The following is a 17,760-nucleotide window of genomic DNA, read 5'->3' on the forward strand; positions in this document are numbered from 1 at the left end:
TGGAGGGAACTTTGTGTCTTCCTTCACTTTGAATAACACAATAGGCATACCACCATTTCTAGCAAGAGCATCTACTATCTCCAATCAAATGCCTCTATTGAATCCAACACCTTTACCACACTAGGTTACTACTAATCCAATGCCAACAATTACATATTCAAGGTATGATCCCCAAAAGACTCTATTGTTTAAGAAAAAAACTTCTCCACCAACTAAACTTGAGAGAAATATGGCTAGTGAGGTTATGCCATGAAGAAGAAGATGTCTCTTTTATCCAATGAACTCATTAGAATAAAGTTGAATTCCTCAAGAAACCAAGGCGATAATCCAAGACAACTTGTTACCCAATATAATTAGTCTCAAAATCAAGAAGAAATTACAGCCCCTACGGTGACATCAACAATGAGAATAATGGTATTATAGGTATGAGTCCAACTGAAAATGGATATGGGTACAATAATGTTCCAAATCAACCTCCCCAAATCATGGAGGAACAACCTTTTTAGTTTAGTGCAATGTTGTTTGAATCATATGATAAATCTATAGGAGGAAAAAATGATGAAGATGATCAAGAGGAGTTTGTGTTCTCATTCAATGAAGATGAAGAACATGGATCCTTTGGGATACATGTTTATTATAGCAATAATATGAGCACACAAAGTTTGAAAAGTAGAGAGGAATCTCTAATGGATGATGTCTCTATATGGTTACATCCTACTCCTCTAGACATACATGTTTGTAACACTTCAATGCTTTATGATGCTCCAACCAACATTACCCCAATAGTTCGGAAGGAATTACATATAAAGGATGAGGTTTTGAAAGGTTTTATGGATAAGATAACAATAAATTTGATGTATCTTGGAGAAGGTTAGAATCTAGACATCCTTTTGCTTCCTAACTATCGTTGCCTCCATCAAAGGATTCATTCAGAGTTGGAATGTGCTAGTTGCCAAGATGTAGTATCTAACGTGTTAGCACAAACATATTGGCTTGTTGAAATTGTCGAAAGTAATGAAATTTTTTCAAGTTATCAAGTTGCAAAAAATGATGGAAATGAAGAAGATCCTGAGGTTCGTGAGATTTTTGAATTAGGAAGTCATCAAGAAGAAGATACCATTGCTTCCTACTATGATATTGATACCCCATTGGATAATGATAAGATACCTCCCTTAGAACAATGGTATCAGATGAGATAGATAGAATGATTAACTTGCTCTCAAGCTTGACTGAGGAAATGCCTATTTATGGGTATTCTACACATATATCAAACCATGCAATAATTGATTCATGTAGAATCCATCCATTTGGGTTCCATTCAGAAATAAGTTGTCCTGATTTCATGTTATCTTGGGAGATCACAATGGAGGGTAAGTATGTTTTTCAACATGCTTCTTTGGGATATGAGGCAAAAAACACCTTGATTAATGATATTAATGAATCTTGTAAATCAAAAGAAAGGTTGATGATTGAGTTTTCTAGTCCCAAGGAGCCTAAAGGTAACAATTCATGGTTTAAGGCTAATGATGGTGATAATAAGTGTATGTGTGAATATGCGGCCTCTACTAACACACACACTTCAACATGATCTTTATTTGTGGATTCATCCTGAAATGAACATTGGATTGTTCATTTTAAAATCAGCCGGCAAGGCGACCTATTGCCTTCTATCTAAAGGGATTTTGCTTATTAGATATCCTTAGATTTGAGATGTTAAGCAACCAGACCCTCTAAGAATGAAGGATTTAAGATATGAAATTAATCTATATGATTATGCAGATTAATCTAGAATGAGAAATGCATTCTAATCTAAGAACAAGTAAAGAAACCTAGATTAATCATATGCATATTATGTTAAATGAAATTAAGCTAAGGATGCAAATGTATGTAAAATATGAGCAAATGTGAGTATGAATTCCAGTAGCAATTTGATGCAAATTCCAAATTCATCCTCCTTCAAAATGAAGAGATGAGGGTCTCTTAAATAGACTTTCCTGGAATCCATCAATGGTTGAGATCGATTTCAATCAACGGTTAGGATTAAAGGTGAAATTCATTCATAAAGAAAGATTCCCAAATTAAAGGGAGTTAACTAATTTAATTTGAGTAGAATAAGGAGTTAACTAATTTAATTTGAGTAGAATAAGGAGTTAACTGATTTAATTTGAGTAGAATAAGGAGTTAACTAATTTAATTCTTTTTTGATCAATAGTGAACTGGGAATTTCCCTTTTTGAACTAAAGAAGGATTTTGGAGAGATATTTAATTTAATAAAATGAGATATGCTCTCATAAATATATTTCCTATTTAATTAAATAATTTCATTTAATTAATTAGGGACACTTTCGTATTTAATTAAATAACTATATTTAACTAATTAGGAATTACTCCTATTTAATTAAACAACTTTGTAAATTAATTAAAGAATAGCCTTCCATTTAATTAAATAATTTTTTTAATTAATTAGAAATACCTTTCCCATTTAATTAAATAATTACATTTAATTAATCAAGATAGGCGTATTTATTAAATTAAATAAATTTAATCTCATAGTACATTAGTCTTAGGAGATAATTTAATTTAATAAAGTATAAATATTTTTAAATTAAATTATAATTAAATCAAGTAGGTTTAATGTGACTAATATGAGTACGTACTATAGGAATTAAATAAGAAATGTGATGAATGCAGATTAGGGTCTTCTGCATCTGACAATTAAGTCAAGTAGCGAGTTAGATCAAGAATGTGTCTAATGAAATAGGACTTTAGCAATGATCAAAATAGACCAGAATTGTTATCATGGAAATGAGCCAATTTTGGGGTATTACATTTTGCCCCTCTTTGAATGAATGTGCAAGCAACACGTTCAATTCAAAGAAAATTAGAAAGTATGATGTGCAGATCAAAAAAAAGAGATTGGTTCCAAAATTGATTCTATAGAGACCAATTGATGAGATTTTAAGGACTATCTCTAGAACAGAGCTTAATCCCAAGGAATCCAAGCAAAATACCTAGATACCTAAATTGAAACAGATAAGCTTTTAAGGATCATCTCCAGCACAAACCTTAATCCTAAGGAATCCAGGTAGAACACCTAGATACCTAAGTTGAAATAGATAAGCTTTTAAGGATCATCTCCAGCATGAAGCTTAATCCTAAGGAATCCAAGTAGAACACCTAGATACCTAAGTTTATAAGATCTAATTATGAGTCATAGAATCATCCCCAGAACAAGGCTTGATCCTCAGGAGTCAGGGTTTAGACTGTCTCGATACCTGTCCATCAGACTTAGATCAAAAATGTTATAAGATGTTATCAAATGATGAAAAGATGAAGTAGATGACAAGGATACCAGAAAGAGGGGGACAAGATGCCCCAAGTAATGAGATGCCCCAAGTGAGAAGGACATAAAATGGGAACCAGATGCCCCAAGCAATGAGACTCAAAATGAGTTGAAATTTAGTTGAATGATGTAATCATCCTGCCCCTTCAGGAGCAAAATTGAAAGATGACACACTAGAAGTATGATGTAAGGAGAGTAATGAAAGATACAGAAGAAATCCAAGGTTTAGTAGAATATAGAAGAGATTAGAATGATCAGAAGAAATATAAAGAGATTAGAATGATCAGAAGAAATATAAAGAGATTAGAACGATCCTAAAGAAATATGAAGAGATCAGAACGATCTGAAGAAATTTGGAGAGATCAGAATGATCTGAAGAAATATGAAGAGATCAGAATGATCTGGAGAAATATAAAGAGATTAGAACAATTTGAAGAAATATAAAGAGATTAGAATTATCTAAAGAAATATGAAGAGATCAAAATGATCAAAAGAAATTTGAAGGTTGATCCGAAGTGATTTCGAGATCCAAAAGACCAAGTTTGAGTTCAAAAGATTCCAAGAATTGCAAAGCATCAGAAATATTTGGATTGCACAAAAAATTTTAAAATGCATTTTGAGCCACTTAAGTGTGTCAGATTTTGAATTCGATCTCGAAAAATGGGTTCAGAGCAACCAAAGTAGCCAAGAGGGTGATTAATCAATCATTTGTGTAGTTCGTGAAAGAACATGATACTTTGAAGAGATCAGCAATCCCTCATCAGAGAAGGTTAAAGTAGATTTGCAATTGAATCGCATGCTTATGCAAGTGAAGTATGTAATGCAAGACTATGTTAAATGCAACCCTACATTTGGTTACAAAGCCTCGATATTTAATCATCACCGGATATAAAATAAAACTCGTATGCTATACAATTCCCACTATCATTGCAATCATGGAAATATGAATATAACATATGTTATTGGTTTGTCGGGATTAAATGTAAGCATTCGAGGCACAAGAAGCCAGAATGACCAAAATATTTGTCCCTTTTAATGTAGCAAGTTAACATAAGCATCAAAGCATAGACGCTAGGATGACCTGAATGTTGCTTGCATAATAGACACACCAAACACATGGGAGATCCATCTTATTCTAAGTACATAGTAGTTATACTGTCTACAATGACCCTTGCATTCATAACCTGAGATAGAAGTGTGCTAGATATACTCACAGTGACCCATACGTTCACTTAATAGGACGAGTATCAGTATGTACTATAGCATGAAGAGTTCACTCCAACAAACAAGGAGAAGAACCAATGTCATTGACGTATCTGTATAAAAGGAGTCAAGGTACACACGGCCATCCAATATGAGATGGAGGCTCTTATAGTGGACACCCCTTTTATAGGAATGTATCAACTTGTTGGAACTAAACCATAGACAGAAAGCCAAGAAAAGATCATGCCCCTAGTCATTACTTCTCTAGTCGAAGATGACATCATCGAGTTGCTCGAGGAGATATGATAAAGCAAAAATAAAGAAAACAAAGAAAAAGCTCAGCATATCCAAACAATTATATCATTTTTGAGTTCAATGTTTTGGGATTGATGTCAAGTGTCAATGTCCAGAATACATTTGAAAGAAATATCTTTAGTAGGGTGACAATAGTAGGCAGACGCAGTCAGAATGACTGGTGACTAAGGTCAAAGAGGAATCTTCACGATGAAGAACCTAAGAAGGAATGAGCGACAGTAGGCAGATACAACTAGGATGACTGGTGATTGACGCAAGAGAGATCTTCCATAAAGGAATCTAGAGACATGAACTTAGCAACAGTAGGGAGACACAATTGAAACAACTGGTGACTATTGCGGAAGAGATTTTATGAGGAGAATATTGAAGAGAGTGTCACTGGCAACAGTAGGCAGATGCAATGAGGACCATGGTGACTGTTACGAAAGAGATTCTCTGAGGAGAATCTCAAAAATAGTGACACTATCGATAGTAGGCAGACGCAGTGAGAACCACTGGTGACTGTCATGAAGGAGATTCTATGAGGAGAATCTCAAAAATAGTGACACTAGCAATAGTAGGCAGACGCAATGAGAACCATTGGTGACTGTCACGAAGGAGATTCTATGAGGAGAATCTCAAAAATAGTGAAACTAAAGGGGGAATTCCCTCGAGCTATGACAAGACTTAATCCATGGATACATGAGTGAAAAGTAGGAAAAGCAGAAAAGCAAAAGCATGAAAGCGACTGTACAGAGTAGCTAGAAGATGCACTACAAGATGGAGCATTGGGAACAAGAGGCACCTATTTACCAAGTTTTTACCTTCTTGGCAAGATTCTCTTTTTTTCCTACCATGATGCCTATTTCTAGGTTTTCACCAATGGCACTTTTGTTTGTTTTTCAATTTTTTTTTTTTGTATTTTTCTCTTTTTGAATTTTTTTTTTGGTGTTACCAAGGTGCCTATTTGCTAGGTTTTCACCAAGGTAACAATTTTTTTCAGGACTTTTTCTAATTTTTATGATTTTTTTTAGGAATTTTCAAATTTTTAGAACTTTTGCAAAGATTACTAGCTCGCAAGAAGGATCACCTTGATTTTGCTCCAGTGTCTAGCAAGGTGTAGGAAAAGAAGTAGTAGCAAGCTAGTGGATAATTAGAGATGGATAGGCAAGGAGTATGAAGCAGTGAATGTTACCTCAAGGAAAGCCTTCACAAGATTACCCAAGCTAGGGAAAAGGATATAACAATATAAGCTCATGGTGTAATGAAGGGTATCATGTAAGTAATCCACAAAAATGACCATGTCAAGAGATTGCTAAGAACTGAGTTTTCTTCTTTCTTTCGTTGATCAAGACCAAAGGGTTAACTGAATAGGATAGCAAAGTTTGTTATGGAGGTTATGAGTGAATGACTTCAGGAATGAGGAAATCTCAAGGATAAGCAAGATAATGATAGGATATCATGGATGGAAGAATTATGCATGATGCCTGTTTACCAGGTTTTCATCATGGTACTTATCCAAGGTGCCACAAGAAGTGGTTTTCACCATAGAATGGATTTATTTTTCTTTACTTTTGCTACCAAGGCACCTGTTTCTAGGTTTTCACCAAGGCACATTTTTTTTTTCTTTTTTTCTTTTTTTTTTGAATTTTTAGAGTTTTTGGAAAGAATTCAAGCTTTCTTCAATTTGAATAGTGCTCCTATTGGAAGGATAAATTATGATAAGCCAAGACCATAGAAAGGTATGCTCAAAGATGCTGATAGGGTAATGGAAGGGAGATAGTAGAAAAGATATATGGAGGATAAAGTTTTAGGCTATGGATGAGATAAATGGGATCAAAGGATGAAAGGGGGAGTATAGAAGGTGGAGTGGATAGGGTATTGAAAGGGATGTGAAAGGGTAGAAGAAAAAGTGGGCAAGATCAACATTGACACACACCTTGAAGGGTAGTGGAATGATGGAGGAAGTATGGATGCAATAGAATGAGGTTTAGATGTATGAGGCAGTGGAATAATTCTAGAGGAAGGTGGAGTATAAGGTTTTGAAATATTTTTAGGAAGATGTTGGGAAGAAGATGGAGTGAGAGCCTTTGGAAGCTTAAATGTCAACTTTGATTTGTTTTCAATATTCAAGTCCTTCAAAAGAGACTTGGGAATCCATATAGTTTTTGATTTTTCATTAGATGCTTCGGAACACATTTCTTTAATAATAGATTTAAGAACACATACTCTCTTTGGTTGAGCTCTTTGAATAGTGGACCTTTGTGGTCTCTTTTTTGTTTTTTTCTTCTTGAAATTCACATGTCAATTAGAGGAGACATAGTGAACTTTTGAAGATGGATTCATGCACTTGTGTTTGAGTTGATAATCCAAATTTCTTCCAAAAGGCTTATGATTTGTGGATGAATGAGGCCAATATGACTGGTTTAGATGGAAGGGTAGATGTGAAGAGTTCAAGTATGTGTATCTTTGTTGATCTTGGGGTAGGGTAGGAGGAATGTGTAATGACCTAGTAGTGGCAATAGGAGATAGAGGAACATAAGGTCCCAATATGGATGGAAGACTTGAAAGTTTTAGCTTAGATGGGTAGGGACCAAGGATAGATTTAGAAGATGTGAATGAACCATGAGTATGGATATCAGCATCTTTAGAGTGAGCAATATGACCAAAGTCATCAATAGATTTATGAGTAACTATTATAGGAGAAATACCTTTGATAGGAGTATTTAAAGCTTGAGCATAGTTTGGAAGTGAATGTAATGAGGTAGAATAAGAGAGAAAGGGGACACTTTTCTCTTCAAAAGGAATTTTGAGTAACATAGGAAAAGTATCCTTCTCTTGGTCTTTTTTAATCTCCTTAAGGATGGTGGAAGGAATATCTTGATCTTGCTTAGTAGGAATATCTTGATCTTGCTTAGTAGAGGTGCATGACATGGGAGATGGAGGACTATGTGGCTCTTGAGATGGAGGCACGAGATCTTGGAAGACTTGAAAGGGGATGAAGGAATCTTGGTCTTGATCAACACTTGTTTCTTCATCATTTAAGTGGTCCTCTTGACATGAAACCAAATCCAAGGATGAGGGAGTATCTGAATCTATATTCAAATATATTTCTAGAGTCTCCATAACAGGCTCTTGAAGGAACAATGGAGGAATAGTTGGATTGGGGATAATAGGAGGAGCAACACATGGAGGTTTTAGATCTTTTCTTTGTGTAGTATGGGAGAGGTTTGAAACTAAGTCAAGATTAGCTCAAGTTTCCTTTAAAGGTAGTCCTTGAGGGTACACATAGTCAACTGGGGGAGTAGTGAGTTCTTTTGGTGAATATGTGTTGGAAAGATTGGACAATTTAGAAGGTGAATGTATGTTGGAGGAAGTAGAAGTTGTGTTTGAACCATTACTAGACATGGTTTCATGAGGTTGATCCTTCTTGAGAGTAGAATCTTTAGTAGCTGAGAGCTTAGATTTTTGAATTATACCATTGTCAAAGAGATCTTAGATCTTGTTTTTCAGCTCCTTACAATGGGAAGTTTTATGTAAATTATGTCTATGATAGACACAATAGTTACTCATAAAGGAAACTCCTGCCAAAGTAAGCATAGGCAAAGTAATGAATTTTTCTTCAAGAAGTTCTTCCAAGGTTAATTCATAAGATTTTCCCAAAGGTGTGAAATCATGCTTTAGTTTAGGTTCCCAAGGTTCGTTTTCAAAGATATTCCTAGATTTCTTGGGCATATGTGAGGTGTTCTTAGCGGTCTTGGATTCAAGATCACAAGAATGTGATTTTTGGTTGTCATAGGAGAAAGGGAAAATTTCTCTCAAGGAGAATTTGTTCGATGATGTGTTTTCCTCTTCTTTTAGTCTTTGAAGTTGAGCACTTATCCTTTCAATTTGTTTCTTCATGTTTGTAATTATAATCCGTTCCTCCTCACTAGGAATATTGGATTTAGCACATTTGTTGTTAGCCATTTTGATGTACTATGTTTCACGTGGTGACAACCAAGTTTTAGAACATAAGTCAAGTTGCCACAGTCATAGACAATGACAAAAAGCAAAAGCTTAGACAAGGACCACACTAGAACTTAGTCTCAAAAAAAAAGCAAGATAAGAGTGCAGTATACTAAGGTAAGAATAGTCTGATTTGAAGGCTAGAACAACCAAATATTATGACTATTATGAACAGAGTACAATAAGCACTAAAGGACAAGAGCAAGATATCTGAGAGACAAGACTAGTTAAAGTATGGATCTCAAGTCATTAGCTAAGTGAGATGTTGCTATTTCAGGATTGTTTGTAGACAGAGAGCAATAAAATGATGCTAAAAAAGATAGCGTGTAGGCCATAGATAGCTAAAACAGACCCAAATTGGTAATGCTAACACAAGATCTTGCGTAAAAAAACTTTACAGGCTGCACAAAGAAGTTTTACGACCTGCGTGAAGAAGTTTTTTGGCTCGCACGAAGGTCAATGATAGTAATTTAATTTCATACAAAGAAGTTCACAGGCCACGCGAAGAGTCATGACAACAGTTTAATTTCACGTGAGAACAAAAAGATTTCGTGAGAGGACCAGATGATTTCACACAAGACCAAAATGATTTCACTCGAGAAGAAAAACCATTTTTACAATAGTGACTAATTTTGACGAATTTTGATCATTTCAGTAACCAGGCAGATAAACAGGCACGTAGAACAGAAAGCAGGCAATTTCAAGCACGTTTGAAAACAATAAGCAAGGGCAAAAGCAACCTTGCGCATGAACAATCAAGTGACTTAGTTTGTGCTAATCCCTAGGAGAGCTATTTATGTATGTTTTCAAAGAGTTTTGCAATCATTACACACATTCCTAGAAAGTGAAAAGTTTGGCCTCTCTAAGGTTTTTAGTAATGTTTTGACTCTGCAACTTTTATGACTCACAGGGGTGACCTCTAATCCCAGGGCACTGAGGTTTCAACACAGTCTGAGAACTTAATCTTCAAGAGCTGCTGGGGGGATCTGACAACCCACAATGAACCACACCTATGGAGATTTCTTTCACAAGGACATTTATATAGCGATTGTCACTACCATGTCAAAAATGGCTATTACCACTTGAGGTTCCATCAATGCAGTTTGCCTTGTAGAGGGATTATCTGCTACGATTAACCCTCTCTAAAGGTGATGACTCACAATAGTGTACCACAAGGGGACTTAGCTTCTAGATTCAAGGTCTTGACACCTTTTCACTTTTAGCCCAATCAAAGCAGACAAATTAATCTGACATGCTAAACTAAGAGTATCTCTTAAAGATCTATGATATCAACTCCCAGTGCTCTATCAACCTCTCCAGAGAAAGGATGCCTCAATCAACAAGTTGAAGATTCATCTATTTGCGAGATGCTCAAAGTATCCTCCCCACCTACAAGGAATCCATCGTAGAGAGGAGTTTCACTAGGAACCCACTCTCTCAAGATCAACGAATAGTGTTCATGGGGTCTAATTACTATGTGTGTACAGATGTTAATTCTCGAAAGCAAATTTATCCAAAAGTAGTCAAAGAGCACAAGGAGGTACACTTAACACTTTAACTAATGTGAGGTGAGTCCAAAGATGTGGAACATTTAACCCCTCACACAAGCCAAAACGAGTCCACAACTCAGAAACTAGTGAGTTCTAGAAAGCACAAAAGGGTTGCCTAGTGGAGCATTTAACGCTTCTTTCCTGTAGACCCCTCCACTTTAACATGGTGCTGATCTTGCAACCATAGGGTGAAACAAGGGGCCAGCGGATTTAGCGAGTCCAATAACCCAAAATAGCTATCTAAATCTATCACTAGTACCTAAGCCTGCTAAATGAATACTAACGGAGATCACAACCTAGTATCAAATTATGCATGTGTTGTAAAATGAGAACATGGAAGGAAATACACACAAGCTTGACACAAGAGATGTTCATTTTAGCTCCAAATGAAGTGTTATCAGTCGAAGAGAATTACCTGGTAATCCTCGCAATGCGCTTAGTAGATGTTTTATCTATTTTTAGCAACTTTATCATGTTTTTCCAATTGTCTCGCAAACCGTTGTTATGCTGTTCCAAAAAATCAGAAAACACAAAAAAAACTAGAAATAGTGAGTAGTTAGCAGAAAAACCAGAAAACATGAAAATCAATGCAAAAAATAGCCTCTGTCAGCTAAGTCTTGCTCGAAATTCCTGACAGTCCGTGCGAAGAAGTTTTACAACCTGCGCAAAATTATATTTGACCCACGCAAAGAAATAGGTGTCGCATGAAGTTTTGAGCACTCATGCAATTTCTCGCGTGATACAGAAAGAATCTTGCAATGAAGATTCTAGATCCTCGCTCAAAAATGAATAGTCTCGCGTGAAGATTCTTGAATCTGTACAAAACAGTATGGATAGAGAACAAAAAATTGATTTTAAAAATGTAGAAAGAGGCCAAAAAATTTGATTTTCTTTGCCCCATGGTGGGTGCCAGAAACGTATGCATGAATATGCGGCCTCTGCTAACACACACACTTCAACATGGTCTTTATTTGTGGATTCATCCCGAAATGAACATTAGATTGTTCATCTGAAAATTAGCTGGCAAGGTGACCTGTTGCCTTCTATCTAAAGGGATTTTGCTTGTTAGATATCCTCAGATTTGAGGTGTTAAGCAACCAGACCCTCTAAGAATGAAGGATTTAAGAAATGAAATTAATCTATATGATTATGTAGATTAATCTAGAATGAGAAATGCATTCTAATCTAAGAACAAGTAAAGGAAACTAGATTAATCATATGCATATTATGCTAAATGAAATTAAGCTAAGGATGCAAATGTATGTAAAATATGAGCAAATGTGAGCAAATGTGAGTATGAATTCCAGCAGCAATTTGATGCAAATTCCAAATTCATCCTCCTCCAAAATGAAGAGATGAGGGTCTCTTAAATAGACTTTCCTGGAATCCATCAACGGTTGAGATCGATTTCAATCAATAGTCAGGATTAAAGGTGAAGTTCAGTCATAAAGGAAGATTCTCAAATTAAAGGGAGTTAACAGATTTAATTTGAGTAGAATAAGGAGTTAACTAATTTAATTTGAGTAGAATAAGGAGTTAACTGATTTAATTTGAGTAGAATAAGGAGTTAACTAATTTAATTTGAGTAGAATAAGGAGTTAACTAATTTAATTTGAGTAGAATAAGGAGTTAAATTATTTAATTCCTTTTTGATCAACAGTGAACTAGGAATTTCCCTTTTCGAACTGAAGAGGGATTTTGGAGAGATATTTAATTTAATAAAATGAGATATGCTCTCATAAATATATTTCCTATTTAATTAAATAATTTCATTTAATTAATTAGAGACACTTTCTTATTTAATTAAATAACCATATTTAACTAATTAGGAATTACTCCTATTTAATTAAATAACTTTGTTTAATTAATTAAAGAATAGCCTTCCATTTAATTAAATAATTTTCTTTAATTAATTAGAAATACCTTTCCCATTTAATTAAATAATTACATTTAATTAATCAAGATAGGCGTATTTATTAAATTAAATAAATTTAATCCCATAGTACATTAGTCTTAGGAGATAATTTAATTTAATAAAGTATAAATACTTTTAAATTAAATTATAATTAAATCAAGTAGGTTTAATGTGACTAATATGAGTACATACTATAGGAATTAAATAAGAAATGTGATGAATGCAGATTAGGGTCTTCTGCATCTGACAATTAAGTCAAGTAGCGAGTTAGATCAAGAATGCGTCTAATGAAATAGGACTTTAGTAATGATCAAAATAGACCAGAATTGGTATCATGGCAATGAGCCAATTTTGGGGTATTATAATAAGGACCATAAAAACAATGTTCTATCTATTGGGTCTTATTCTGATTGCTATATTACATCATTGACACTAGTGTTTCCATGTGCATGTGGAGTTGTGTACCATGAGATAAGATCACCAGAAGGAGAAATTTCAATGTGTGAGTGTACCTCGAAGTTGGGGGACTCAGTAGATAAGGTGATATCTTCCTATTATCCCTCTCAGTTTGATGATTTTCAATTTGAATATGATGTTGAAGGTAAGAGAACTTCTTTGTGGATTAATCGTGGCCATGGAGAGTTACCACAACTTTTGATTTTGTGTTATGGATACCCAATATTCGAACCAAGATTGTCCACATTTTATTTTTCTGAATACAAAGACAAGTCAACATTTTTTATAACTATATGAGGTGGTTTATTAGTACTACACATAATGAGAAATCTACTAACAACCACCCCATGTTCTTATTATTCAGGGTTTTCTGTATATAAGTTATTATTATTATTATTAAGTCTTTTTAGTTAGCTTTCTTTGTGTTGAGTCTATTTTGTTGTGGCTTTTTCCATCTTTTTGTTTCTTTTTCCTTTTTGGTCTTTGAGTTAGGGAGTCATTGTGTTTTGTTAGTATTGTTCCCAACATGTGGTCCATCCCAACTAGTCTCGATTTTTGGAAGAGGTATTTCTTCATCAAAGCATTCAAATAATTTTGTTTCTTGTATGAACAAAATACAAATGTTGCTCACTGGTAAAGAAGACTTTCAACCTTAAAATTGGATTCTAGATTTATCACTCTCAACACTTTAGAAATTTAAAAAATTGGTCATCTAGATTGCTTTCAACCCAAGTGGATAGTGGCTAAGGGATAGTCCAAAACTTTCCACTTTGAATAGAGGATTTCCCCAAACACTTATCAAAATCACTTGTTGGCATGTGAGTCTCCTAAAGTTCATTAAAAGAGGAACACAAAAGTAATCAAATTGGAAAAGGTCCATAAGAAAGTAAACACCAACACCTTGAACACACAGTCTAATCATTGTCAAGCAAATAAAAAGAAGAAGAAAAAAAATGGTAATGTCATCAAATAGGACTCCACAACTTGGTATGAACCAAAATAAGGTGATTAACAGGAGCTAGCACAATATAATCATTTGCTCACTTTAATTGAACAAAAGTTTTTGAGAAGAATAAGTGGAAACACAAGAGCTCTATAAAGTTGACAAATGGATCACCAAAAATACAAAAGAAAAGTAATTGATGACTCATTAAGAGTCCTTTGAATGGTTTCTCACATCTGGTCATATGATGATTGGAAATTTGTTGATGGGGATTTCTTAAAATGTCACTAGTTAGTGAAAGATTATTTCTATGTTATTGCACTTGTGGTGGTTGGCACTTAGGAGCATTAAGGGAATTAAGACACTAAACACACATTAAACATGAAAATTGAAAAGTTCCAAGTTTCTTGTTTGAAGTCCTCAAAAACCACTAGTGATATCTAGAATCAAGTTGCAAACTTGATACAGGTTTGAAAATTTATTGCTGATAAAGAAATGTTTTTCATTTCTTCCTTTTATTGGGGCTATTTATTGTGGTTCCACAACACACACCCCATTTTTGACTTTGAAAATTGGGACCACCTTTTTTGGCTCTCAGAAGCTCATTTGTTAGAATAGGGTATCTTCCAAGGTGCCTCAGGGAGAGAAGATTTTATAGTTTGGGTTTAGGAGTCTAGTCAATTAACATCTTTTTTAACCCCTAACACTAGTATATTGATGTTTCTCTTTTGTGTAGGTCATCATGGCATCCTCATATTCCATAGCACAAAAAATCACCATGGTATTGCATGTGCATTTTCAAAACAAGTGCCTTGGAATTTTAGATAGAAGAAGCAGAAGGAGTTCAAGTATATGAAATTTTTGGGCTATAAAGAAGGCATAAATCATAAAAATTATCAAGAATAAGTACATTAGAGTTCTCCTAGACCCTGTCTGAGAAAAACCTAGAAACCATTTTCAAAACTCAAAACTTTGATTTTTTGGTGAATTGAGCACATTACACACTTCCTTAAATTTGCGCAGGTATACTTTTGTCGAGGTACAATTGTTGAAGGTGCACAAGGTGTGCATTGAAATTTTGAATATTCATAGGTTGGAAGACTCCAGAAGGTGCACATGTGTGCAATTTGAAGATTTGGTGAAGGAATTGTCTCGAGAAGGTGTGTAGGTGCGAAGGTGCAAAGGGTAATTTTGAAATATGTATAAGTTGAAAGACTCTAGAAGGTACACAAGTGCCAATGTGTGCATGTGAGTATGTGTAGAGGTGCATTATTCTAAGTCTTGAAGATGCCCAAAGTCCTAAAGATACTAAGGTGTACAAGTGCACAATTTTAAAAAGTTTTGAAGAGCAAAGTGTATAGCTTTTTGAAGGTGCAAAAATGAGACTAAATCATCAAAAAGAGAGAAATAAGTACACAAGAGTGATCTAAAACCCCGTTTCAGAAAAACCCAGACACCATTTTCAAAATAGAGAACTTTGATTTTTTGGTGAATTGTGAAACTTGCTAACTTTCTTTAAGGTTTGCATGTGCACAATTTTAAGATTTGGTAAATGCATTATCTCTAAAGGTGTGCAGGTGAGCATATCTAAAACATCTAGAGGCCCCTTGAGGTTCCAAACATTACCATGGCTTCCTTGTCTTCTGCAACAACTAAGATCACACTGAAACCCATGACTTTCAATTTCTAGGGAATTCCCAAGAAGTCACACTTCATGATCTCCATAGGAAAGTGAGGGTAAAGTATGAAAATTTAGACTTGTTAGTGTTAGGTTGTGGTGACTAATCAAGGAAGTATTGTACATACTCCATAAGACATGTAATTATTAATAATAACTCTAAAGCAATAAAAATACTTGTATAAAAGGGCTTAGGGTTAGGGATTGTTTTAGTGTGCGTGATGTAAAAATTGGTTCTTGCGGTGGTATTGAGCTATAAGGGATTACAGATTGTAATCAAATTTTAATCATTGGATCCTAATAATATTGAACTTTTTGTTTGGTGGACGTAGCCCAGAGATTGGGTGAACTGCATTAAATCTTGGTGTCTAGTGTTCTTTTCTATGCAATCTATTATTTTCTGATATTGTTTGTGTTTGCATGTAATTGTTATTTCTATCCATAGTTTAATTCTAATAGGTGTTATTAGAGCGAGGATTTTTTTTTCAATTATCCTCTATAGGAAAGTCTCATAGTTGAGTGGGAGTGATGGAAGATGAGGATAAATTGAGGGTTGATAAGTTTAATGGGCAGAACTTTTAGTTATGAAAAATTCAAATGGAGGACTATCTTTATTAGAAGGATTTATGGAAGCCGTTGGAAGGAAAAAGTAAGAATTAGGGATCTATGTCAAATGATGACTAGAATCTATTAGATAGAAAGGCATTTGGAAGTATTCAATTATGTCTAGCACCATCGGTGGCATTTAATATTACAAAAGTGAAGACGATGAAAGAGTTGATGGAAACCCTAAAGATGAATGGAAAGCCCTCCACTTCAAACATAGTATTTCTCATGAAGCATTTATTTAATATGAAAATGACAGAAGGTGGATCTGTTGTGGATCGTTTAAAAGAGTTTAATACTATTACTAGTCAGTTATCTTTTGTGGGTATTAATTTTGATGAATAAATTAGGGCTCTCATGATTTTTTGTTCTTTTCTTGAAAGCTGGAATGGTTTAATAATGACTGTGAGTAATTTTATTTCTGGATCTAGTACCCTAAAATATGATGATGTGATTGGTGTTATTTTGAGTGAGGAAACTTGTAGGAAAACCTTAGGTGGATCTACTGTAGGAAGTGCTTTAAACACACAAAGTTCAGGCAAAATGACTGAGAGAGGAATTAATTCTAGAAATTGTAGGAAATCAAGAGGAAAGTCAAAGGGGAGGAGGTCTAAATTGAGAGGACCAAACAACTATTGGTACTATGGTAGAATAGGGCATAAAAAGAAATATTGTTGGACTCCAAAGAAAAATGAAGGAAATAAACTAGATTGAGACAATGAGGCTTGTGGCAAGTAACAAATCCAAAGAGGATATTTTGCTTCTATCTTTAGAAAGTGTTGATGATTCATGGGTTTTAGATTCTAGTGCTTCATTTCATGCTACACCTCATAGAGTTTATTTCATTGATTATGTCCAAGGGGATTTTGGACTTGTTTATTTGGGGGATAATGAACCATGTCATATTTTTGGGAAGGGAAAAGTTAAGATTAAGTTGCAAAATGGGAATCATTGGCTACTACATGAGGTAAGACATGTTCCAAGGTTGGGTAGGAATTTAATTTTAATAGGGAAACTTGGTGATGAGGGTTATGTAGTTACTTTTAATGATAAAAATTGGAAGCTTTCAAAAGGGTTCCTTGTAGTAGCAAAAGGTGTGAAAGTAGACAACTTATATCTTTGTACAGGTCATATTGTTCCTTCTACTTTAATTGTTTCAAAGAAAAATGAATGTTCAAGAACAATTGTTGCAGTTGAGTAGGGAGAACAAATAGCTGCTATAAATTTTGATACAACATTGTGACACAACACACTTGGGCACATGAGTGAGAAAGGTATGAAATTACTTCATTCAAAGAAAGCTTTACCAGGTCTTGAATATGTTAATATGGATTTCTGTGAAAGTTATGTGTATGGAAAATAAAAGAGAGTGAGTTTTGTGAAGACTGAGAAGGAAAATAAAAAGGAGAAATTGGAGCTTGTGCATACCAATGTATGGGGACCAGCCCAAGTGTCTTCCTTTGGTGGCTCTCATTATTATGTTACATTCATTGATGATGCAACTAGAAAAGTATGGGTTTATTTCCTTAGACAAAAATTTGATGTATTTCAAACTTTTAAGAAATGGAAATGCTTGGTTGAAAATGAGACTGGTAAGTAATTAAAATGTCTCAGATTTGATAATGGTGGTGAGTATTGCAGTCATGAATTTGAAGATTATTGCTCCACTAATGGTATTCATAGATAGAAAACTATTCCAAGGACTCCACAAGAAAATGGAGTGGATGAATGCATGAACAAGGATCTAATGGAGCATGCAAGGAG

Source organism: Cupressus sempervirens, chromosome 3 (assembly GCF_028749045.1).
Source record: "Cupressus sempervirens isolate cs-2001-9-10 chromosome 3, ASM2874904v1, whole genome shotgun sequence".
NCBI classification, from domain to species: domain Eukaryota; kingdom Viridiplantae; phylum Streptophyta; class Pinopsida; order Cupressales; family Cupressaceae; genus Cupressus; species Cupressus sempervirens.